The sequence below is a fragment of the Hemitrygon akajei genome, unplaced genomic scaffold (assembly GCF_048418815.1).
Source record: "Hemitrygon akajei unplaced genomic scaffold, sHemAka1.3 Scf000036, whole genome shotgun sequence".
Lineage (NCBI taxonomy): Eukaryota > Metazoa > Chordata > Chondrichthyes > Myliobatiformes > Dasyatidae > Hemitrygon > Hemitrygon akajei.
Window position 1 is genome coordinate 8,161,187 of NW_027331922.1, and position 27,019 is coordinate 8,188,205.

A 27,019-nucleotide genomic window follows, 5' to 3' on the forward strand; every position below is an offset into this window, starting at 1 on the left:
GCTGGAGGCAGATATGGTAGGGCTTTTTCAAGCGACTCCTAGGTATGTGCATGGAGCTTAGAAAAATAGAGGTTTAAGGGTATCCCTTAGTAATTTTTAAAGGAAGTACATGTTCGGCAGAGGCTTCTGGCCCGAAGGCCTGTATTTTTCTTTAGGTTTTCTATGTTTTTCTGACAGATATACATCCCCTATTTCGGTGTTGCAAATTGGACAATTTGTCTCACAGAGTATTGGTACGTGGGAATAGTAGTATTCAAGTTCTAAGCTTTTGGCCGGGTTTCAACAGCCTTACGTTGTTGTTTTTGCAGAGGCTGTATACGAGCTTCAGTTAATTACAAGGTGTGTAGTGAATTTCTTAAGCGAGTTCCTTTGATAAATGGTCAATAGACTCAGTACATATTCCTGTGGTACTCCAGCAGGCACGGGCTTCCAGTCCAAGGGCAATCTTCTACAAACGCACTCTGGATTCTCTCAGAGATAGGTGTCTAATCTAACTAACTACCTCATCCTGAATATTTTGAGACTGAATCTTCCTGAGCAGCCTCCCAGGGGACTTTGCGAAATGCCTTACTGAGGTCCATGTAGGCAACATCCACAACTTCGCCTTCATTCACTTTCCTGGTAATTTCAGTGAAAAGCTCCATCCATAATCAGTGACCAGACCTTAATCATTACATGTCTATGCAAGTACGTAATGTCCGGTCACTTAGAATTTATTCCAATAACTTTCCCACAACAGTTGTCATTCTGACTGCTGTCCAAATCTCCAATTTATGTTTAGCGGCAATTTTAAACAGTGGGGCAACATTAGGTACTCTCCGAAACTCTGGTAGCTTTACTGTCCCTAAGTATGATTTAATTATCTCTGCAAGGGCCCTGGCAATTTCTGAACTTGCATCTTGCAGGCTCCGGGAAAACACCTTGTTAAGCTGTGGGGAATTATCGCCTAAACTTTTGCTTATGAAATTATAATCTAATTAGAATTAATTCTCATCTAATCAGCTATCTCAGCCTGAAAACTGAGTGACTGAATCTTCTGGACCAGCCTGCCAGGGGACTTTGTGAATGATATTGCTGACGTCCATGTACAGAACGAGCAAATACTCGCCTTCATTCACTTTCCTGGTAAGTTTATTACCAAATTCCTTACATTTGACCATCCATAATCATTACATGACTATGCAAATGCTTTATGTCCTGTCACTTAGACTATCTTACAATAACTTTCCCACAACTGATGTCAGATTCACCAGTGTAAATTTTTCTGATGTTCCCTTATTCAAGAAAGGTAGTAGGGAGAGTCCAGGATGTTATAGGCCTATGTGTCTCACCTCAGTGGTTGGTAAGTTGATGGAGAAGATGCTGAGATGCAGGATTTATGAACAGTAGGGGAGGCATAGAATGATTAGGAATAGTCCGGATGGCTTTGTCAAAGGCAGGATGTGCCTTTCGAGCCTGATTGAAAATTTGAGGGTATGACTGAACATATTGATGTAGGTCCAGCAGTAGATGTAGTGCATATGGTATTCAGCAGGGCATTTGGTTTGTCCATGCAAGGCTTATTGAGAAAGTAAGGAGGTATCGGAACAAGGGGATAGTACTTTGTGCATCCAGTAGTGGCTTGATCAGAGAAGGCAAAGAGTGGCTCTAGAAGGGCCATATTCTGAAAGGATGAGGCCTGTGCCGTGTGGTGCGCCTCAGGGATCTGTTCAGGGACCGCTGTTTTTTTTTTAATGGATTTTGTAAATGGCGGGGATATGGAAGTGGGGCGATGGGTTAGGAAGTTTGCTGTTGACACTAAGGTGGGGTGTGTTGTGGAGAGTGCGGAGGACTGTCAGGTGTTACAACGGGCCGTTGATAGTATGTAGAACTGGGCCGAGAAATGGCAGATTGAGTTCAAGCCAGATAAGTCTGAGGTGGTTCATTCTGGTAGGTCAAATATGATCGCAGCATTAGCGTATAGAGAGGACATCTCAGTAGAAAGTATTTTAATCAGATACTGTTGAGTGTGTGGAATGACCTGCAGGTGACAGTGTTGGAGCCGGAAAAGATAGTTGATTTTAAGGAACTACCGGATGTTGACATGGATCAAAGAAATTTAGAGGGCTATGGGAAAAGCGTATGTAGTTCTAAGGTAGGTACATGCCTGGCACAGTTTTGTGGGCCGAAGGGCCTGTATTGCGCTGAATGTTTTCTATGTTTCGATGACATTACAATTGGAACTTTTCCAACATAGAATCTCAACCCACGGACTCGAACTGGTTTATTTGCATGAAATGCTGACGCAGCTCAGCATGCCCGGGCAGGATCTTTGCCAAGTAGCCAGCAGCGGAGGTTTCGGGCCAAGTTCCGTCATCATGACTGGAACAAATAATATGAAAATTTGTAGCAAAACAATGAGAGAGGGTTGCAAGATGTGCAAAGTGGTGGGTGATAGGGAACACAAGGAGATGGGGATAGGTGTATTAAAAAGATGGAAGATGCTAGATGTAAGTGTTGAAGTGCTGCAGAAGGGGCTATCTGATAGGAGAGGCTGAAGAGCATGGAACATGGGGAAAAGGGTGGACCCCAGGGGTATGTGATGGGCAGGGTCACAGAATTTATGAGAGGGGGAAATGGTAACTGTAAAGTGGGAACTATTACCGGAAGTTGGACGTATCGCTGTTGTCATGTTTGTATTTGATCTTTGATTTCTGGAGTTGCAGTAATTGCCTCCTTTGGCCTTAAGCGTGGATTTCCCGCAGGTTTCTCATCGATCTTTCTGCATGAGAACAATCAAAGGATAGGCACCTTGGCCAGTGAGTGCAAAGTGTTCCCCTACACAAAATTCTGTCATTTTGCAGTCCCATTCCCTAATAGCAGATCGGCACTCTAATCAAGATTTCAAAATTGTGATGAGGAAAACCTTTTTCAAAACATTTGCAAACACTCTCTCATCTAGTCCTGTTTCGGTAGGGGCCTCCGAGTGAATATATGGGAAGTTAAATCCCAACTATAAAAACGTTATGTTTGTAAAAACTTGGATCTCTTTCAAATTTATTCCTCTAAATCTCCTGGAGTATTGTGTGGTGAGTAACTTGGCCCCATTAAAACCTTTCTTATTTCTCACTTGCACCCAACTGCCATCACAATATCCCTGATTAGCAATGCCACACATCCCACTTTAGACCCTCACGGTCTGTCACATCAAAAACAACAGAAACTCCGAAAACTGATCTATCTGTTGAGTAAATACAGAAGAAGAAAATATTTAGTGTCTTCCACCATTTAAGTTGACTCTCCAAACGCATTAGCATTCTTGTCATCCAGAGGAACAAATTTGTCACTAACAAAGTTGATCAGGTATCTCAGCTTACCGACGACAATTCTGAAGGTCAGGACACTATTTACACCATGCTTAACCGTTCGATTCCTGACGTTGCTTGAGGACATCAGCATCTGTTTTACAACTTCTCCACTAACTGTTCCGGCACTCTGGTTCCTATCAAACTGCAACACTCGTTTAAACCTCACTATGCAGCATTAACCAACTATCCCTCCAGGATATTAGTCCACTTCCAGAGAAGGTTCAAACTGTGCGTTCCGTAAAGATTCCACCTACCCATTGATCCAAAGAGCCTTATTCCCTCATCCCACACGAACTGCTCAGCCTCGTAGAAACTGAATAATCTTCCAAATTCTGCACTCATTACTTCGGGGCACAGCGATCATTCCCGAGATCGCAACCCTGGAGGTCCTGCTCTTCAGCATCTGACTCACTGATGTCCATTTACAGAGCCTCATCGCTCATCTGATCCACATCATTAGAGTCATAATGAACAGAATGAGGCTTTTCAGCCCACCTAATTGCGGTTGAGAACAATTGCTGTTGATGAACCTCCAAGCCATAATCTGGACGAAAAAAAAAATCGAAGACTTGAAGGGCACGGTTTTATGGTGCCGGGGAGTAGGTATTGAGGAGAGGTCAGGGGTGTGTTTTTTTTTTACTCAGAGAGAGTGTGTGTGCATGGAATAGGTCGTCTGCAGTGGTGCTGGAGGCAGATATGATAGGGTTTTTTCAAGCTACTCCTAGATAGGTACATGGAGCTCAGAAAAATAGAGGGTTTATGGTATCACTTGGTAATTTTTAAAGGAAGTACATGTTCGGCAGAGCGTTGTGGTCCGAAGGCCTGTATTGTTCTGTAGGTTTTCTATGTTTTTCTGACAGATGTACATCCCCTATTTCGGTGTTGTAAACTAGACAAGTTGTCTCACAGAGTATTGGTACGTGGGGATAACAGTATTCAAGTTCTAAGCTGTTGGCCCGGTTTCAACAGAGTTTCGTTGTTGTTTCTGCAGAGGCAATATGCGAGCTTCGATTAATTACAAGTTGTGTAGTGAATTTCATAACCTAGTTCCGTTGATAAATGGTCAATAGACCCAGCACTTATACCTGCGGCACTCCAGTAGACACGGGCTTCCAGTCCGTGGGCAATCAGCTACTAATGCACTCTGGATTCTCTCAGAAACCGATGTCTAATCTAGTTAACTACCTCATCCTGAATACTGAGTGACTGAATCTTCCTGAGCAGCCTCCCAGGGCACTTTGTGAAAAGCCTTGCTGAGGTCCATGTAGGCAAACATCCACACAACTTCGCCTTCTTTCACTTTCCTGGTAATTTCAGTGAAAAACTCCATCCGTAATCAGTGAGCAGCCCTTAATCATTACCTGTCTATGCAAGTTCGTTACGTCCGGTCACTTAGAATTTCTTCAAATAACTTTCCCACAACTGTTGTCAGTCTGACTACTGTACAATTCCCTGGTTTATGTTTAGAGGCATTTTCAAAGAGTGGGGCAACATTAGGATCTCTCCGAAACTCTGGTACTTTTACTGTCCCTAAGTATGAACTCATTATCTCTGCTAGGGCCCTGGTAATTTCTGAACTTGCATCGTGCAGGCTCCGAGAAAACACCTTGTTAGGCTGTGGGGAAATATCGCCTAAACCTTTGCTTATGAAATTATAATCTAATTAAAATTAGTTCCAATCTAATTAGCTATCTCAGCCTGAATACTGAGTGACTGAATATTCTGGACCAGCCTCCCAGGGGAATTTGTGAAAGAAATTGCTGAGGTCCATGTACAGAACGAGCAGAACCTCGCCTTCATTCACTTTCCTGGTAAATTCAGTGAAAAACTCCATCCATAATCAGTGAGCAGCCATTCATCATTACATGACTATGCAAATACGTTACGTCCGGTAGCTTAGAATTTATTCAAATAACTTTCCCACAACTGTTGTCAGTCTGACTGCTGTACAATTCCCTGGTTTATGTTTAGAGGCATTTTCAAAGAGTGGGGCAACATTAGGAACTCTCCGAAACTCTGGTAGCTTTACTGTCCCTAAGGATGATCTCATTATCTCTGCTAGGGCCCTGGCAATTTGTGAACTTGCATCTTGAAGGCTCCGAGAAAACACCTTGTTAGGCTGTGGGGAATTATCGCCTACACCTTTGCTTATGAAATTATAATCTAATTAAAATTAGTTCCAATCTAATTAGCTATCTCAGCCTGAATACTGAGTGACTGAATCTTCTGGACCAGTCTCCCAAGGGACTTTGTGAAAGATATTGCTGAGGTCCATGTACATAACGAGCACAACCTCGCCTTCATTCACTTTCCTGGTTAGTTCATTGCTAAATTCCTTACATTTGACCATCCATAATTATTACATGACCATGCAAATGCTTTATGACCTGTCACATAGAATATCTTACAATAACGTTCCCACAACTGATGTGAGATTCACCAGTGTAAATTTTTCTGATGTTCCCTTATTCACGAAAGGTGGTAGGGAGAGTCGAAGATGTTATAGGCCAATGTGTCTCACCTCAGTGGTTGGTAAGCTGATGGAGAAGATGCTGAGATGCAGGATTTATGAACAGTAGGGGAGGCATAGAATGATTAGGAATAGTCTGGATGGCTTTGTCAAAGGCTGGTTGTCCCTTTCGAGCCTGATTGAAAATTTGAGAGTGTGACTAAACATACTGATGTAGGTCCAGGGGTAGATGTAACGCATATGGTTTTCAGCAAGGCATTAGGTATGTCAATGCAAGGCTTATTGAGAAAGTAAGGAGGTATCGGAACAAGGGGATAGTGCTTAGTGCATCCAGTAGTGGCCTAATCAGAGAAGGCAAAGAGTTGCTCTAGAAGAGTCATATTCTGAATGGAGGAGGCCTGTGCCGTGTGGTGCGACTCAGGGTTCTGTTCTGGGACCGCTGTTTTTTTAATGGATTTTGTTCACGGCTTGGATTAGGAAGTAGAGCGAAGCGTTAGGGAATTTGCTGATGACACAAAGGTGGGGTGTGTTCTGGACAGTGTGGAGGACTGTCAGGTGTTACAACGGGCCGTTGATAGTATGCAGAACTGGGCCGAGAAATGGCAGATTGAGTTCAAGCCAGATAAGTCTGAGGTGGTTCATTTTGGTAGGTCAAATATGATCGCAGCATTAGCGTATACAGAGGACATGTCAGTAGAAAGTATTTTAATCAGATACTGTTGAGTGTGTGGAATGACCTGCAGGTGACAGTGTTGGAGCCGGAAAAGATAGTTGATTTTACGGAACTACCGGATGTTGACATGGATCAAAGAAATTTAGAGTGCTATGGGAAAAGCTTATGTAGTTCTAAGGTAGGTACATGCCTGGCACAGTTTTGTGGGCCGAAGGGCCTGTATTGCGCTGAATGTTTTCTATGTTTCGATGACATTACAATTGGAACTTTTCCAAAATAGAATCTCCACCCACGGACTCGAACGGGTTTATTTGCATGAAATGCTGACGCAGCTCAGCATGCCCAGGCAGGATCTTTGCCAAGTAGCCAGCAGCGGAGGTTTCGGGCCAAGATCCGTCATCATGACTGGAACAGATAATATGAAAATTTGTAGCAAAACAATGAGAGAGGGTTGCAAGATGTGCAAAGCGGTGGGTGATAGGGAACACAAGGAGATGGGGATAGGTGTATTAAAAAGATGGAAGATGCTAGATGTAAGTGTTGAAGTGCTGCAGAAGGGGCTATCTGATAGGAGAGGCTGAAGAGCATGGAACATGGGGAAAAGGGTGGACCCCAGGGGTATGTGATGGGCAGGGTCACAGAATTTATGAGAGGGGGAAATGGTAACTGTAAAGTGGGAACTATTACCGGAAGTTGGACGTATCGCTGTTGTCATGTTTGTATTTGATCTTTGATTTCTGGAGTTGCAGTAATTGCCTCCTTTGGCCTTAAGCGTGGATTTCCCGCAGGTTTCTCATCGATCTTTCTGCATGAGAACAATCAAAGGATAGGCACCTTGGCCAGTGAGTGCAAAGTGTTCCCCTACACAAAATTCTGTCATTTTGCAGTCCCATTCCCTAATAGCAGATCGGCACTCTAATCAGGATTTCAAAATTGTGATGAGGAAAACCTTTTTCAAAACATTTGCAAACACTCTCTCATCTAGTCCTGTTTCGGTAGGGGCCTCCGAGTGAATATATGGGAAGTTAAATCCCAACTATAAAAACGTTATGTTTGTAAAAACTTGGATCTCTTTCAAATTTATTCCTCTAAATCTCCTGGAGTATTGTGTGGTGAGTAACTTGGCCCCATTAAAACCTTTCTTATTTCTCACTTGCACCCATATCAACACACTAGAAGAGCTCTTCAGTCTGTCCTGATGGAGCACTGCCATCACAATATCCCTGATTAGCAATGCCACACATCCCACTTTAGACCCTCACGGTCTGTCACATCAAAAACAACAGAAACTCCGAAAACTGATCTATCTGTTGAGTAAATACAGAAGAAGAAAATATTTAGTGTCTTCCACCATTTAAGTTGACTCTCCAAACGCATTAGCATTCTTGTCATCCAGAGGAACAAATTTGTCACTAACAAAGTTGATCAGGTATCTCAGCTTACCGACGACAATTCTGAAGGTCAGGACACTATTTACACCATGCTTAACCGTTCGATTCCTGACGTTGCTTGAGGACATCAGCATCTGTTTTACAACTTCTCCACTAACTGTTCCGGCACTCTGGTTCCTATCAAACTGCAACACTCGTTTAAACCTCACTATGCAGCATTAACCAACTATCCCTCCAGGATATTAGTCCACTTCCAGAGAAGGTTCAAACTGTGCGTTCCGTAAAGATTCCACCTACCCATTGATCCAAAGAGCCTTATTCCCTCATCCCACACGAACTGCTCAGCCTCGTAGAAACTGAATAATCTTCCAAATTCTGCACTCATTACTTCGGGGCACAGCGATCATTCCCGAGATCGCAACCCTGGAGGTCCTGCTCTTCAGCATCTGACTCACTGATGTCCATTTACAGAGCCTCATCGCTCATCTGATCCACATCATTAGAGTCATAATGAACAGAATGAGGCTTTTCAGCCCACCTAATTGCGGTTGAGAACAATTGCTGTTGATGAACCTCCAAGCCATAATCTGGACGAAAAAAAAAATCGAAGACTTGAAGGGCACGGTTTTATGGTGCCGGGGAGTAGGTATTGAGGAGAGGTCAGGGGTGTGTTTTTTTTTTTACTCAGAGAGAGTGTGTGTGCATGGAATAGGTCGTCTGCAGTGGTGCTGGAGGCAGATATGATAGGGTTTTTTCAAGCTACTCCTAGATAGGTACATGGAGCTCAGAAAAATAGAGGGTTTATGGTATCACTTGGTAATTTTTAAAGGAAGTACATGTTCGGCAGAGCGTTGTGGTCCGAAGGCCTGTATTGTTCTGTAGGTTTTCTATGTTTTTCTGACAGATGTACATCCCCTATTTCGGTGTTGTAAACTAGACAAGTTGTCTCACAGAGTATTGGTACGTGGGGATAACAGTATTCAAGTTCTAAGCTGTTGGCCCGGTTTCAACAGAGTTTCGTTGTTGTTTCTGCAGAGGCAATATGCGAGCTTCGATTAATTACAAGTTGTGTAGTGAATTTCATAACCTAGTTCCGTTGATAAATGGTCAATAGACCCAGCACTTATACCTGCGGCACTCCAGTAGACACGGGCTTCCAGTCCGTGGGCAATCAGCTACTAATGCACTCTGGATTCTCTCAGAAACCGATGTCTAATCTAGTTAACTACCTCATCCTGAATACTGAGTGACTGAATCTTCCTGAGCAGCCTCCCAGGGCACTTTGTGAAAAGCCTTGCTGAGGTCCATGTAGGCAAACATCCACAACTTCGCCTTCTTTCACTTTCCTGGTAATTTCAGTGAAAAACTCCATCCGTAATCAGTGAGCAGCCCTTAATCATTACCTGTCTATGCAAGTTCGTTACGTCCGGTCACTTAGAATTTCTTCAAATAACTTTCCCACAACTGTTGTCAGTCTGACTACTGTACAATTCCCTGGTTTATGTTTAGAGGCATTTTCAAAGAGTGGGGCAACATTAGGATCTCTCCGAAACTCTGGTACTTTTACTGTCCCTAAGTATGAACTCATTATCTCTGCTAGGGCCCTGGTAATTTCTGAACTTGCATCGTGCAGGCTCCGAGAAAACACCTTGTTAGGCTGTGGGGAAATATCGCCTAAACCTTTGCTTATGAAATTATAATCTAATTAAAATTAGTTCCAATCTAATTAGCTATCTCAGCCTGAATACTGAGTGACTGAATATTCTGGACCAGCCTCCCAGGGGAATTTGTGAAAGAAATTGCTGAGGTCCATGTACAGAACGAGCAGAACCTCGCCTTCATTCACTTTCCTGGTAAATTCAGTGAAAAACTCCATCCATAATCAGTGAGCAGCCATTCATCATTACATGACTATGCAAATACGTTACGTCCGGTAGCTTAGAATTTATTCAAATAACTTTCCCACAACTGTTGTCAGTCTGACTGCTGTACAATTCCCTGGTTTATGTTTAGAGGCATTTTCAAAGAGTGGGGCAACATTAGGAACTCTCCGAAACTCTGGTAGCTTTACTGTCCCTAAGGATGATCTCATTATCTCTGCTAGGGCCCTGGCAATTTGTGAACTTGCATCTTGAAGGCTCCGAGAAAACACCTTGTTAGGCTGTGGGGAATTATCGCCTACACCTTTGCTTATGAAATTATAATCTAATTAAAATTAGTTCCAATCTAATTAGCTATCTCAGCCTGAATACTGAGTGACTGAATCTTCTGGACCAGCCTCCCAAGGGACTTTGTGAAAGATATTGCTGAGGTCCATGTACATAACGAGCACAACCTCGCCTTCATTCACTTTCCTGGTTAGTTCATTGCTAAATTCCTTACATTTGACCATCCATAATTATTACATGACCATGCAAATGCTTTATGACCTGTCACATAGAATATCTTACAATAACGTTCCCACAACTGATGTGAGATTCACCAGTGTAAATTTTTCTGATGTTCCCTTATTCACGAAAGGTGGTAGGGAGAGTCGAAGATGTTATAGGCCAATGTGTCTCACCTCAGTGGTTGGTAAGCTGATGGAGAAGATGCTGAGATGCAGGATTTATGAACAGTAGGGGAGGCATAGAATGATTAGGAATAGTCTGGATGGCTTTGTCAAAGGCTGGTTGTCCCTTTCGAGCCTGATTGAAAATTTGAGAGTGTGACTAAACATACTGATGTAGGTCCAGGGGTAGATGTAACGCATATGGTTTTCAGCAAGGCATTAGGTATGTCAATGCAAGGCTTATTGAGAAAGTAAGGAGGTATCGGAACAAGGGGATAGTGCTTAGTGCATCCAGTAGTGGCCTAATCAGAGAAGGCAAAGAGTTGCTCTAGAAGAGTCATATTCTGAATGGAGGAGGCCTGTGCCGTGTGGTGCGACTCAGGGTTCTGTTCTGGGACCGCTGTTTTTTTAATGGATTTTGTTCACGGCTTGGATTAGGAAGTGGAGCGAAGCGTTAGGGAATTTGCTGATGACACAAAGGTGGGGTGTGTTCTGGACAGTGTGGAGGACTGTCAGGTGTTACAACGGGCCGTTGATAGTATGTAGAACTGGGCCGAGAAATGGCAGATTGAGTTCAAGCCAGATAAGTCTGAGGTGGTTCATTTTGGTAGGTCAAATATGATCGCAGCATTAGCGTATACAGAGGACATGTCAGTAGAAAGTATTTTAATCAGATACTGTTGAGTGTGTGGAATGACCTGCAGGTGACAGTGTTGGAGCCGGAAAAGATAGTTGATTTTACGGAACTACCGGATGTTGACATGGATCAAAGAAATTTAGAGTGCTATGGGAAAAGCTTATGTAGTTCTAAGGTAGGTACATGCCTGGCACAGTTTTGTGGGCCGAAGGGCCTGTATTGCGCTGAATGTTTTCTATGTTTCGATGACATTACAATTGGAACTTTTCCAAAATAGAATCTCCACCCACGGACTCGAACGGGTTTATTTGCATGAAATGCTGACGCAGCTCAGCATGCCCAGGCAGGATCTTTGCCAAGTAGCCAGCAGCGGAGGTTTCGGGCCAAGATCCGTCATCATGACTGGAACAGATAATATGAAAATTTGTAGCAAAACAATGAGAGAGGGTTGCAAGATGTGCAAAGCGGTGGGTGATAGGGAACACAAGGAGATGGGGATAGGTGTATTAAAAAGATGGAAGATGCTAGATGTAAGTGTTGAAGTGCTGCAGAAGGGGCTATCTGATAGGAGAGGCTGAAGAGCATGGAACATGGGGAAAAGGGTGGACCCCAGGGGTATGTGATGGGCAGGGTCACAGAATTTATGAGAGGGGGAAATGGTAACTGTAAAGTGGGAACTATTACCGGAAGTTGGACGTATCGCTGTTGTCATGTTTGTATTTGATCTTTGATTTCTGGAGTTGCAGTAATTGCCTCCTTTGGCCTTAAGCGTGGATTTCCCGCAGGTTTCTCATCGATCTTTCTGCATGAGAACAATCAAAGGATAGGCACCTTGGCCAGTGAGTGCAAAGTGTTCCCCTACACAAAATTCTGTCATTTTGCAGTCCCATTCCCTAATAGCAGATCGGCACTCTAATCAGGATTTCAAAATTGTGATGAGGAAAACCTTTTTCAAAACATTTGCAAACACTCTCTCATCTAGTCCTGTTTCGGTAGGGGCCTCCGAGTGAATATATGGGAAGTTAAATCCCAACTATAAAAACGTTATGTTTGTAAAAACTTGGATCTCTTTCAAATTTATTCCTCTAAATCTCCTGGAGTATTGTGTGGTGAGTAACTTGGCCCCATTAAAACCTTTCTTATTTCTCACTTGCACCCATATCAACACACTAGAAGAGCTCTTCAGTCTGTCCTGATGGAGCACTGCCATCACAATATCCCTGATTAGCAATGCCACACATCCCACTTTAGACCCTCACGGTCTGTCACATCAAAAACAACAGAAACTCCGAAAACTGATCTATCTGTTGAGTAAATACAGAAGAAGAAAATATTTAGTGTCTTCCACCATTTAAGTTGACTCTCCAAACGCATTAGCATTCTTGTCATCCAGAGGAACAAATTTGTCACTAACAAAGTTGATCAGGTATCTCAGCTTACCGACGACAATTCTGAAGGTCAGGACACTATTTACACCATGCTTAACCGTTCGATTCCTGACGTTGCTTGAGGACATCAGCATCTGTTTTACAACTTCTCCACTAACTGTTCCGGCACTCTGGTTCCTATCAAACTGCAACACTCGTTTAAACCTCACTATGCAGCATTAACCAACTATCCCTCCAGGATATTAGTCCACTTCCAGAGAAGGTTCAAACTGTGCGTTCCGTAAAGATTCCACCTACCCATTGATCCAAAGAGCCTTATTCCCTCATCCCACACGAACTGCTCAGCCTCGTAGAAACTGAATAATCTTCCAAATTCTGCACTCATTACTTCGGGGCACAGCGATCATTCCCGAGATCGCAACCCTGGAGGTCCTGCTCTTCAGCATCTGACTCACTGATGTCCATTTACAGAGCCTCATCGCTCATCTGATCCACATCATTAGAGTCATAATGAACAGAATGAGGCTTTTCAGCCCACCTAATTGCGGTTGAGAACAATTGCTGTTGATGAACCTCCAAGCCATAATCTGGACGAAAAAAAAAATCGAAGACTTGAAGGGCACGGTTTTATGGTGCCGGGGAGTAGGTATTGAGGAGAGGTCAGGGGTGTGTTTTTTTTTTTACTCAGAGAGAGTGTGTGTGCATGGAATAGGTCGTCTGCAGTGGTGCTGGAGGCAGATATGATAGGGTTTTTTCAAGCTACTCCTAGATAGGTACATGGAGCTCAGAAAAATAGAGGGTTTATGGTATCACTTGGTAATTTTTAAAGGAAGTACATGTTCGGCAGAGCGTTGTGGTCCGAAGGCCTGTATTGTTCTGTAGGTTTTCTATGTTTTTCTGACAGATGTACATCCCCTATTTCGGTGTTGTAAACTAGACAAGTTGGCTCACAGAGTATTGGTACGTGGGGATAACAGTATTCAAGTTCTAAGCTGTTGGCCCGGTTTCAACAGAGTTTCGTTGTTGTTTCTGCAGAGGCAATATGCGAGCTTCGATTAATTACAAGTTGTGTAGTGAATTTCATAACCTAGTTCCGTTGATAAATGGTCAATAGACCCAGCACTTTTTCCTGCGGCACTCCAGTAGACACGGGCTTCCAGTCCGTGGGCAATCAGCTACTAATGCACTCTGGATTCTCTCAGAAACCGATGTCTAATCTAGTTAACTACCTCATCCTGAATACTGAGTGACTGAATCTTCCTGAGCAGCCTCCCAGGGCACTTTGTGAAAAGCCTTGCTGAGGTCCATGTAGGCAAACATCCACAACTTCGCCTTCTTTCACTTTCCTGGTAATTTCAGTGAAAAACTCCATCCGTAATCAGTGAGCAGCCCTTAATCATTACCTGTCTATGCAAGTTCGTTACGTCCGGTCACTTAGAATTTCTTCAAATAACTTTCCCACAACTGTTGTCAGTCTGACTACTGTACAATTCCCTGGTTTATGTTTAGAGGCATTTTCAAAGAGTGGGGCAACATTAGGATCTCTCCGAAACTCTGGTACTTTTACTGTCCCTAAGTATGAACTCATTATCTCTGCTAGGGCCCTGGTAATTTCTGAACTTGCATCGTGCAGGCTCCGAGAAAACACCTTGTTAGGCTGTGGGGAAATATCGCCTAAACCTTTGCTTATGAAATTATAATCTAATTAAAATTAGTTCCAATCTAATTAGCTATCTCAGCCTGAATACTGAGTGACTGAATATTCTGGACCAGCCTCCCAGGGGACTTTGTGAAAGAAATTGCTGAGGTCCATGTACAGAACGAGCACAACCTCGCCTTCATTCACTTTCCTGGTAAGTTCATTGCCAAATTCCTTACATTTGACCATCCATAATTATTACATGACCATGCAAATGCTTCATGTCCTGTCACATAGATTATCTTACAATAACGTTCCCACAACTGATGTCAGATTCAGCAGTGTAAATTGTTCTGATGTTCCCTTATTCAAGAAAGGTGGTAGGGAGAGTCGAGGATGTTATAGGCCAATGTGTCTCACCTCAGTGGTTGGTAAGTTGATGGAGAAAATGCTGAGATGCAGGATTTATGAACAGTAGGGGAGGCATAGAATGATTAGGAATAGTCTGGATGGCTTTGTCAAAGGCTGGTTGTCCCTTTCGAGCCTGATTGAAAATTTGAGAGAGTGACTAAACATACTGATGTAGGTCCAGGGGTAGATGTAACGCATATGGTTTTCAGCAATGCATTTGGTATGTCCATGCAAGGCTTATTGAGAAAGTAAGGAGGTATCGGAACAGGGGGATAGTGCTGAGTGCATCCAGTAGTGGCCTGATCAGAGAAGGCAAAGAGTGGCTCTAGAAGGGTCATATTCTGAATGGAGGAGACCTGTGCCGTGTGGTGAGCCTCAGGGATCTGTTCAGGGACCGCTGTTTTTTTTTAATGGATTTTGTTAATGGCGTGGATGAGGAAGTGGAGCGATGGGTTAGGGAATTTGCTGATGACACAAACGTGGGGTGTGTTGTCGACAGTGCGGAGGACTGTCAGGGGTTACAACGGGCCGTTGATAGTATGCAGAACTGGGCCGAGAAATGGCAGATTGAGTTCAAGCCAGATAAGTCTGAGGTGGTTCATTTTGGTAGGACAAATATGATCGCAGCATTAGCGTATACAGAGGACATGTCAGTAGAAAGTATTTTAATCAGATACTGTTTAGTGTGTGGTATGACCTGCAGGTGACAGTGTTGGAGCCGGAAAAGATAGGTGATTTTAAGGAACTACCGGATGGCGACATGGATCAAAGAAATTTAGAGGGCTATGGGAAAAGATTATTTAGTTCTAAGGTAGGTACATGCCTGGCACAGCTTTGTGGGCCGAAGGGCCTGTATTGCGCTGAATCTTTTTTATGTTTCGATGACATTACAATTGGAACCTTTCCAACATAGAATCTCCACCCACGGACTCGAACTGGTTTATTTGCATGAAATGCTGGCGCAGCTCAGCATGCCCAGGCAGGATCTTTGCCAAGTAGCCAGCAGCGGAGGTTTCGGGCCAAGATCCGTCATCATGATTGGAACAAATAATATGAAAATTTAGAGCAAAACAATGAGAGAGGGTTGCAAGATGTGCAAAGCGGTGGGTGATAGGGAACACAAGGAGATGGGGATAGGTGTATTAAAAAGATGGAAGATGCTAGATGTAAGTGTTGAAGTGCTGCAGAAGGGGCTATCTGATAGGAGAGGCTGAAGAGCATGGAACATGGGGAAAAGGGTGGACCCCAGGGGTATGTGATGGGCAGGGTCACAGAATTTATGAGAGGGGGAAATGGTAACTGTAAAGTGGGAACTATTACCGGAAGTTGGACGTATCGCTGTTGTCATGTTTGTATTTGATCTTTGATTTCTGGAGTTGCAGTAATTGCCTCCTTTGGCCTTAAGCGTGGATTTCCCGCAGGTTTCTCATCGATCTTTCTGCATGAGAACAATCAAAGGATAGGCACCTTGGCCAGTGAGTGCAAAGTGTTCCCCTACACACAATTCTGTCATTTTGCAGTCACATTCCCTAATAGCAGATCGGCACTCTAATCGGGTTTTCAAAATTGTGATGAGGAAAACCTTTTTCAAAACATTTGCAAACACTCTCTCATCTAGTCCTGTTTCGGTAGGGGCCTCCGAGTGAATATATGGGAAGTTAAATCCCAACTATAAAAACGTTATGTTTGTAAAAACTTGGATCTCTTTCAAATTTATTCCTCTAAATCTCCTGGAGTATTGTGTGGTGAGTAACTTGGCCCCATTAAAACCTTTCTTATTTCTCACTTGCACCCATATCAACACACTAGAAGAGCTCTTCAGTCTGTCCTGATGGAGCACTGCCATCACAATATCCCTGATTAGCAATGCCACACATCCCACTTTAGACCCTCACGGTCTGTCACATCAAAAACAACAGAAACTCCGAAAACTGATCTATCTGTTGAGTAAATACAGAAGAAGAAAATATTTAGTGTCTTCCACCATTTAAGTTGACTCTCCAAACGCATTAGCATTCTTGTCATCCAGAGGAACAAATTTGTCACTAACAAAGTTGATCAGGTATCTCAGCTTACCGACGACAATTCTGAAGGTCAGGACACTATTTACAAAATGCTTAACCGTTTGATTCCTAACGTTGCTTGAGGACATCAGCATCTGTTTTACAACTTCTCCACTAACTGTTCCGGCACTCTGGTTCCTATCAAACTGCAACACTCGTTTAAACCTCACTATGCAGCATTAACCAACTATCCCTCCAGGATATTAGTCCACTTCCAGAGAAGGTTCAAACTGTGCGTTCCGTAAAGATTCCACCTACCCATTGATCCAAAGAGCCTTATTCCCTCATCCCACACGAACTGCTCAGCCTCGTAGAAACTGAATAATCTTCCAAATTCTGCACTCATTACTTCGGGGCACAGCGATCATTCCCGAGATCGCAACCCTGGAGGTCCTGCTCTTCAGCATCTGACTCACTGATGTCCATTTACAGAGCCTCATCGCTCATCTGATCCACATCATTAGAGTCATAATGAACAGAATGAGGCTTTTCAGCCCACCTAATTGCGGTTGAGAACAATTGCTGTTGATGAACCTCCAAGCCATAATCTGGACGAAAAAAAAAATCGAAGACTTGAAGGGCACGGTTTTATGGTGCCGGGGAGTAGGTATTGAGGAGAGGTCAGGGGTGTGTTTTTTTTTTTACTCAGAGAGAGTGTGTGTGCATGGAATAGGTCGTCTGCAGTGGTGCTGGAGGCAGATATGATAGGGTTTTTTCAAGCTACTCCTAGATAGGTACATGGAGCTCAGAAAAATAGAGGGTTTATGGTATCACTTGGTAATTTTTAAAGGAAGTACATGTTCGGCAGAGCGTTGTGGTCCGAAGGCCTGTATTGTTCTGTAGGTTTTCTATGTTTTTCTGACAGATGTACATCCCCTATTTCGGTGTTGTAAACTAGACAAGTTGTCTCACAGAGTATTGGTACGTGGGGATAACAGTATTCAAGTTCTAAGCTGTTGGCCCGGTTTCAACAGAGTTTCGTTGTTGTTTCTGCAGAGGCAATATGCGAGCTTCGATTAATTACAAGTTGTGTAGTGAATTTCATAACCTAGTTCCGTTGATAAATGGTCAATAGACCCAGCACTTATTCCTGCGGCACTCCAGTAGACACGGGCTTCCAGTCCGTGGGCAATCAACTACTAATGCACTCTGGATTCTCTCAGAAACCGATGTCTAATCTAGTTAACTACCTCATCCTGAATACTGAGTGACTGAATCTTCCTGAGCAGCCTCCCAGGGCACTTTGTGAAAAGCCTTGCTGAGGTCCATGTAGGCAAACATCCACAACTTCGCCTTCTTTCACTTTCCTGGTAATTTCAGTGAAAAACTCCATCCGTAATCAGTGAGCAGCCCTTAATCATTACCTGTCTATGCAAGTTCGTTACGTCCGGTCACTTAGAATTTCTTCAAATAACTTTCCCACAACTGTTGTCAGTCTGACTACTGTACAATTCCCTGGTTTATGTTTAGAGGCATTTTCAAAGAGTGGGGCAACATTAGGATCTCTCCGAAACTCTGGTACTTTTACTGTCCCTAAGTATGAACTCATTATCTCTGCTAGGGCCCTGGTAATTTCTGAACTTGCATCGTGCAGGCTCCGAGAAAACACCTTGTTAGGCTGTGGGGAAATATCGCCTAAACCTTTGCTTATGAAATTATAATCTAATTAAAATTAGTTCCAATCTAATTAGCTATCTCAGCCTGAATACTGAGTGACTGAATATTCTGGACCAGACTCCCAGGGGACTTTGTGAAAGAAATTGCTGAGGTCCATGTACAGAACGAGCAGAACCTCGCCTTCATTCACTTTCCTGGTTAGTTCATTGCCAAATTCCTTACATTTGACCATCCATAATTATTACATGACCATGCAAATGCTTTATGTCCTGTCACATAGAATATCTTACAATAACGTTCCCACAACTGATGTCAGATTCACCAGTGTAAATTTTTCTGATGTTCCCTTATTCACGAAAGGTGGTAGGGAGAGTCGAAGATGTTATAGGCCAATGTGTCTCACCTCAGTGGTTGGTAAGTTGATGGAGAAGATGCTGAGATGCAGGATTTATGAACAGTAGGGGAGGCATAGAATGATTAGGAATAGTCCGGATGGCTTTGTCAAAGGCTGGTTGTCCCTTTCGAGCCTGATTGAAAATTTGAGAGTGTGACTAAACATACTGATGTAGGTCCAGGGGTAGATGTAACGCATATGGTTTTCAGCAAGGCATTAGGTATGTCAATGCAAGGCTTATTGAGAAAGTAAGGAGGTATCGGAACAAGGGGATAGTGCTTAGTGCATCCAGTAGTGGCCTGATCAGAGAAGGCAAAGAGTTGCTCTAGAAGAGTCATATTCTGAATGGAGGAGGCCTGTGCCGTGTGGTGCGACTCAGGGATCTGTTCTGGGACCGCTGTTTTTTTAATGGATTTTGTTCACGGCTTGGATTAGGAAGTGGAGCGAAGCGTTAGGGAATTTGCTGATGACACAAAGGTGGGGTGTGTTCTGGACAGTGTGGAGGACTGTCAGGTGTTACAACGGGCCGTTGATAGTATGTAGAACTGGGCCGAGAAATGGCAGATTGAGTTCAAGCCAGATAAGTCTGAGGTGGTTCATTTTGGTAGGTCAAATATGATCGCAGCATTAGCGTATACAGAGGACATGTCAGTAGAAAGTATTTTAATCAGATACTGTTGAGTGTGTGGAATGACCTGCAGGTGACAGTGTTGGAGCCGGAAAAGATAGTTGATTTTAAGGAACTACCGGATGGCGACATGGATCAAAGAAATTTAGAGGGCTATGGGAAAAGCTTATGTAGTTCTAAGGTAGGTACATGCCTGGCACAGTTTTGTGGGCCGAAGGGCCTGTATTGCGCTGAATGTTTTCTATGTTTCGATGACATTACAATTGGAACTTTTCCAACTTAGAATCTCCACCCACGGACTCGAACGGGTTTATTTGCATGAAATGCTGACGCAGCTCAGCATGCCCAGGCAGGATCTTTGCCAAGTAGCCAGCAGCGGAGGTTTCGGGCCAAGATCCGTCATCATGACTGGAACAGATAATATGAAAATTTGTAGCAAAACAATGAGAGAGGGTTGCAAGATGTGCAAAGCGGTGGGTGATAGGGAACACAAGGAGATGGGGATAGGTGTATTAAAAAGATGGAAGATGCTAGATGTAAGTGTTGAAGTGCTGCAGAAGGGGCTATCTGATAGGAGAGGCTGAAGAGCATGGAACATGGGGAAAAGGGTGGACCCCAGGGGTATGTGATGGGCAGGGTCACAGAATTTATGAGAGGGGGAAATGGTAACTGTAAAGTGGGAACTATTACCGGAAGTTGGACGTATCGCTGTTGTCATGTTTGTATTTGATCTTTGATTTCTGGAGTTGCAGTAATTGCCTCCTTTGGCCTTAAGCGTGGATTTCCCGCAGGTTTCTCATCGATCTTTCTGCATGAGAACGATCAAAGGAATGGCACTGGGGTCAGTGAGTGCGAAATGCTTCCCTACACAAAATTCTGTCATTTTGCCGTCTCATTCCCTAATAGCAGATCGGCACTCTATTAGGGATTTACAAATTGTGATGAGGCAAACCTTTTACAACACATTTGCAAACACAATATCATCTAGTCCTTTTTCTGTAGGGGACACCGAGAGAATATATTGAAAGTTTAAAATCCTTCTATAGAAACGTTATGTTTGTAAAAACTTGGTCCTCTTGGCAAATTTATTCCTCTAAATCTCTTGGAATATTGTGTTGTCAGTAACTTGGCCCCATTAAAACCTTTCTTATTTCTCACTTGCACCCATATCAACACACTAGAAGAGCTCTTCAGTCTGTCCTGATGGAGCACTGCCATCACAATATCCTTGATTAGCAATGCCACACATCCCCCTTTAGTCCCTCACGGTCTTTCACATCAAAAACAACAGAACCTCCGAAAAATGACCTATCTGCTGAGTAAATACAGAAGAAGAAATTATTTAGGGTCTTCCACCATTTATGTTGACTCTCCAAATGCCTTAGCATTCTTGTCATCCAGAGGACCAAATTTGTCACTAACAGAGTTGATCAGGTATCTCAACGTTGTTGTTTCTGCAGAGGCAATATGCGAGCTTCGATTAATTACAAGTTGAGTTGTGAATTTCTAAAGCTAGCTCGGTTGATAACTGGTCAATAGAATCAGTACTTATTCCTGTGGCACTCCAGTAGACACGGGCTTCCAGTCCGAGGGCAATCTTCTACAAACGCACTCTGGATTCTCTCAGAGACTGGGGTCAAATCTAACTAACTACCTCATCCTGAATATTTTGTGATTGAATCTTCCTGAGCAGCCGCCCCGGGGACTTTGTGAAAAACGTTACTGAGATCCATGTAGGCAACATCCACAACTTCGACTTCATTCACTTTCCTGGTAAGTTCAGTGAAAAACTCCATCCATAATCAGAGACCAGCCCTTAATCACTACATGTCTATGCAAGTACGTAATGTCCGGTCACTTACAATTTATTCCAATAACTTTCCCACAACAATTGTCATTCTGAATGCTGTCCAAATCCCTGGTTTATGTTTCGAGGCTATTTTAAACAGTGGGGCAACATCAGGTACTCTGCGAAACTCTGGTAGCTTTACTGTCCCTAAGTATGATTTAATATCTCTGCAAGGGCCCTGGCAATTTCTGAACTGGCATCTTGCAGGCTCCGAGAAAACACCTTGTTAAGCTGTGGGAAAATATCGCCTAAACTTTTGCTTATTAAATTATAATCTAATTAGAATTAGTTCTAATCTAATCAGCTATCTCAGCCTGAATACTAAGTGACTGAATCTTCTGGACCAGCCTCTCAGGGGACTTTGTGAAAGAAATTGCTGACGTCCATGTACAGATCGAGCACAACATCGCCTTCATTCACTTTCCTGGTAAGTTCATTGCCAAATTCCTCACATTTGACCATCCATAATCATTACATGAATATGCAAATGCTTTATGTCCTGTCACTTAGAATATCTTACAATAACTTTCCCACAACTGATGTCAGATTCACCAGTGTAAATTTTTCTGATGTACCCTTATTCAAGAAAGGTAGTAAGGAGAGTCCAGGATGTTATAGGCCAATGTGTCTCACCTCAGTGGTTGGGAAGTTGATGGAGAAGGTGCTAAGATGCAGGATTTCTGAACATTTGCAGAGGCATAAAATGATTTGGAATAGTCAGGATGGCTTTGTCAAAGGCAGGTTGTCCCTTTCGAGCCTGATTGAAAATTTGAGAGTAATGACTAAACATACTGATGTAGGTCCACTGGTAGATGTAGTGCATATGGTTTTCAGCAAGGCATTTGGTATGTGAATGCAAAGCTTATTGAGAAAGTAAGGAGGTATCGGAACAAGGGGATAGTGCTTTGTGCATCCAGTAGTGGCCTGATCAGAGAAGGCAAAGAGTGGCTCTAGAAGGGTCATATTCTGAATGGAGAAGGTCTGTGCCTCTGGGATCTGTTCTGGGACTGCTGTTTTTTTAATGGATTTTGTTAATGGAGTGGATAAGGACGTGGTGCGATGTGTTAGGAAATTTGCTGATGACACAAAGGTGGGGTGTGTTGTGGAGAGTGCGGAGGACTGTCAGGGGTTACAACGGGCCTTTGATAGTATGCAGAACTGCGTTGAGAAATGGCAGATTGAGTTCAAGCCAGATAAGTCTGAGGTGGTTCATTTTGGTAGGACAAATATGATCGCAGCATTAGCGTATACAGTGGACATGTCAGTAGAAAGTATTTTAATCAGATACTGGTGAGTGTGTGGAATGACTGCAGGTGACAGTGTGGGATCCGGAAAAGATAGTTGATTTTAAGGAACTACCGGATGGCGACTTGGATAAAAGAAATTTAGAGGGCTATGGGAAAGGCTTATGTAGTTCTAAGGTAGGTACATGCCTGGCACAGCTTTGTGGGCCGAAGGGCCTGTATTGTGCTGAATGTTTTCTATGTTTCGATAACATTACAATTGGAACTTTTCCAACATAGAATCTCAATTCACTGAATAGAACTGGTTTATTTGCATGAAATGCTGACGCAGCTCAGCATGCCCAGGCAGGATCTTTGCCAAGTAGCCAGCAGCGGAGGTTTCGGGCCAAGATCCGTCATCATGACTGGAACAAATAATATGAAAATTTGTAGCAAAACAATGAGAGAGGGTTGCAAGATGTGCAAAGCGGTGGGTGATAGGGAACACAAGGAGATGGGGATAGGTGTATTAAAAAGATGGAAGAAGGTAGATGTAAGTGTTGAAGTGCTACTGAACGGGCTATCTGATAGGAGAGGGCTGAAGAGCATGGAACATGGGGAAGTGGGTGGACCCCAGGGATTTGTGATGGGCAGTGTCACAGAATTGATGAGAGGGGGAAATGGTAATTTTAAAGTGGGAACTATTACCGGAATTTCGAGGTATCGTTGTTGTCATATTTGTATTTGATTTTTCTTTTCTGGATTTGCAGTAATTGTCCACCTTGGCCTTCACCGTGGATTTCCCGCATCGTCAGGTTTCTCATCGATCTTTCTGCATGAGAACAATCAAAGGATTGGCACTGTGGCCAGTGAGTGCAATGTGTTCTCCTACACAAATTTCTGTCATTTTGCAGTCCCATTCCCTAATAGCAGATCGGCACTCTAATCGGGATTTACAAATTGTGATGAGGTAAACCTTTTTCAACACATTTCCAAACATAATCTCATCTAGTCCTGTTTCGGTAGGGGACTCCGAGTGAATATATTGAAAGTTTAAAATCCTACTATAAAAACGTTATGTTTGTAAAAACTTTGACCTCTTGGCAAATTTAAATCTCTTGGAGTATTGTGTGGTCAGTAACTTGGCCCCATTAAAACCTTTCTTATTTCTCACTTGCACCCATTTCACCACACTAGAAGGGCTCTTCAGTCTGTCCTGATGGAGCACTGCCATCAAAATGTCCCTGATTAGCAATGCCACAAATCCCCCGTTAGTCCCTAAAAGTCTGTCACATCAAAAACAACAGAACCTCCGAAGACTGGTCAACACAGATGCCTTGTGCAGGAAGGCACAGAGTCGACTGTACTTCCTTAGAAGGTTGGCGTCATTCAATGTCTGCAGTGATATGCTGAAGATGTTCTATAGGTCAGTTGTGGAGAGCGCCCTCTTCTTTGTGGTGGCGTGCTGGGGAGGAAGCATTAAGAAGAGGGACGCCTCACGTCTTAATAAGCTGGTAAGGAAGGCGGGCTCTGTCGTGGGCAAAGTACTGGAGAGTTTAACATCGGTGGCTGAGCGAAGGGCGCTGAGTAGGCTACGGTCAATTATGGAAAACCCTGAACATCCTCTACATAGCACCATCCAGAGACAGAGAAGCAGTTTCAGCGACAGGTTACTATCGATGCAATGCTCCTCAGACAGGATGAAGAGGTCAATACTCCCCAATGCCATTAGGCTTTACAATTCAACTGCCAGGACTTAAGAACATTTTTAAGCTATTATTAATGCTTTATGAGTTAGTTCTTACTGAGTTTAGTATTGTATGTAATTAGTTTTTGCTACAGCAAGTGTATGGGACATTGGAAAAAAGGTTGAATTTCCCCATGGGGATGAATAAAGTATCTATCTATCTATCTATCTAAGACTGACCGACCAGTTGAGTAAATACAGAAGAGGAAAATATTTAGGATCTTCCACCATTTATTTTGACACTCCACATGCATTAGCATTCTTGTCATCCAGAGGACCAAATTTGTCACTAACAAAGTTGATCAGGTATCTCAGCTGGCCGACGACCATTTTGAAGGTCAGGACACTATATACACCATGCTTAACCGTTTGATTCCTAACGTTGCTTGAGGTCATTAGCATCTGTTTCACAACTTCCCCAATAACTGCTCCGGCACTCTGGTTCCTATCAAACTACAACACTCGTTTAAACCTCACTATGCTGCATTAACAAACTATTCCTCCAGGATATTAGTCCACTTTCAGAGAAGGTTCAAACTGTCCCTTCCGTAAAGATTCCACCTACCTATTGATCCAAAGAGCCAGATTCCCTCAGCCCACACTAACTGCTCAGCCACATTGAAAACTGAATAATCTTCGAAATTCTGCACTTATTACGTCGGGGCACAACGATCATTCCCGAGATCGCCACACTTTAGGTCCTGCTCTTCAGCATCTGACTCACTGAAGTCCGTTTACAGATCTTCATCCCTCATCTGATCAACATCATTAGAGTCATAATGAAGCGAATGAGGCTTTTCAGCCCACCTAATTGCGGTTGAGAACGATTGATGTTGATGAACCTCCAAGCCAGAATCTGGACGAAGAAAGAAACGAAGACTTGAAGGGCACGGTTTTATGGTGCCGGGGAGTAGGTATTGAGGAGAGGTCAGGGGTGTGTTTTTTTTTTAATCAGAGAGAGTGTGTGTGCATGGAATAGGTTGTCTGCAGTGGTGCTGGAGGCAGATATGATAGGGTTTTTTCAAGCTACTCCTAGATAGGTAGATAGAGCTCAGAGAAATAGAGGGCTAAGTGTATCACTTGGTAATTTTTAAATTAAGTACATGTTCGGCAGAGCGTTGTGGTCCGAAGGCCTGTATTGTTCTGTAGGTTTTCCATGTTTTTCTGACAGAAAACATCCCCTATTTCGGTGTTCCAAATTGGACAATTTGTCTCATAGAGTATTGGTCCGTGGGAATAGAAGTATTCAAGTTCTAAGCTGTTGGCCCGGTTTCAACAGCCTTACGTTGTTGTTTCTGCAGAGGCAATATGCGAGCCGCGATTAATTACAAGTTGAGTTGTGAATTTCTAAAGCTAGTTCGGTTGGTAAATGGTGAATAGAATCAGTACTTATTCCTGTGGCACTCCAGCAGACACGGGCTTCCAGTCCGAGGGCAATCTTCGACAAACGCACTCTGGATTCTCTCAGAGACAGGTGTCTAATCTAACTAACTACCTCATCCTGAATATTTTGTGATTGAATCTTCCTGAGCAGCCTCCCAGGGGACTTTGTGAAAAGCCTTACTGAGGTCCATGTAGGCAACATCCACAACTTCGCCTTCATTCATTTTACTGGGAAGTTCAGTTAAAAACTCCATCCATAATCGGTGACCAGCCCTTCATCATTACATGTCTATGCAAGTACGTTATGTCCGGTCACTTACAATTTATTCCAATAACTTTCCCACAACAATTGTCATTCTGACTGCCGTCCAAATCCCTGGTTTATATTTAGAGACAATTTTAAACAGTGGGGCAACATTAGGTACTCTCCGAAACTCTGGTAGCTTTACTGTCCCTAAAAATGATCTCATTTTCTCTGGTAGGACCCTGGTAATTTCTGAACCTGCATCGTGCAGGCTCCGAGAAAACACCTTGTTAGGCTGTGGGGAATTATCGCCTATACTTTTGCTTATGAAATTTTAATCTAATTAGAATTAGTTGAAATCTAATCAGCTCTCTCAGCCTGAATACTGTGTGACTGAATCTTCTGGAGCAGCCTCCCAGGGGACTTTGTGAAAGAAATAGCTGACGTCCATGTACAGAACGAGCAGATCCTCGCCTTCACTCACTTTCCTGGTAAGTTCATTGCCAAATTCCTTACAGTTGACCATCCATAATCATTACATGACTATGCAAATACTTTATGTCCTCTCACTTAGAAAATCTTACAATACCTTTCCCACAACTGATGTCAGATTTTCGAGTGTAAATTTTTCTGATGTTCCCTTATTCAAATAAAAGGTGGTAGGGAGGGTCCAGGATGTTACAGGCCAATGTGTCTCACCTCAGCGGTTGGTAATTTGATGGAGAAGATGCTGAGATGCAGGATTTATGAACATTAGGGGAGGCATAGAATGATTAGGAATAGTCTGGATGGCTTTGTCAAAGGCACGATGTGCCTTTCTAGCCTGATTCAAAATTTGAGAGTGTGACTAAACATACTGATGTAGGTACAGCTGTAGGTGTACTGCATATGGTTTTCAGCAAGGCATTTGGTATGCCAATGGAAGGCTTATTGAGAAAGTAAGGAGGTATCGGACCAAGGGGATAGTGTTTAGTGCATCCAGAGCTGGCTTGATCAGAGGTGGCAAAGAGTTGCTCTAGAAGGGTCATATTCTGAAAGGAGGAGGCCTGTGCCGTGTGGTGCGACTAAGGGATCTGTTCAGGGACCGCTGTTTTTTTTTAATGGATTTTGTTAATGGCGTGCATGAGGAAGTGGTGCGATGGGTTAGGAAATTTGCTGTTGACACTAAGGTGGGGTGTGTTGTGGAGAGTGCGGAGGACTGTCAGGGGTTACAACGGGCCGTTGATAGTACGCAGAACTGGGCTGAGAAAAGGCAGATTGATTTCAAGCCAGATAAATCTGAGGTGGTTCATTTTTGTAGGACAAATATGATCGCAGCATTACCGTATAGAGAGGACATGTCAGCAAAAAGTATTTTAATCAGA

The 27,019-nt window shown here is 43.3% G+C and overlaps 1 long non-coding RNA gene across 1 annotated transcript; it reads left to right on the forward strand.

The window, feature by feature from the left end:
• Positions 1 to 1,007: 1,007 nt before the first annotated feature.
• Positions 1,008 to 24,131, forward strand: LOC140720076 (uncharacterized). Its single transcript, XR_012097093.1, has 3 exons — positions 1,008 to 1,125; positions 21,406 to 21,485; positions 23,052 to 24,131. It is a non-coding gene; the product is annotated as an uncharacterized lncRNA (long non-coding RNA).
• Positions 24,132 to 27,019: the final 2,888 nt, after the last annotated feature.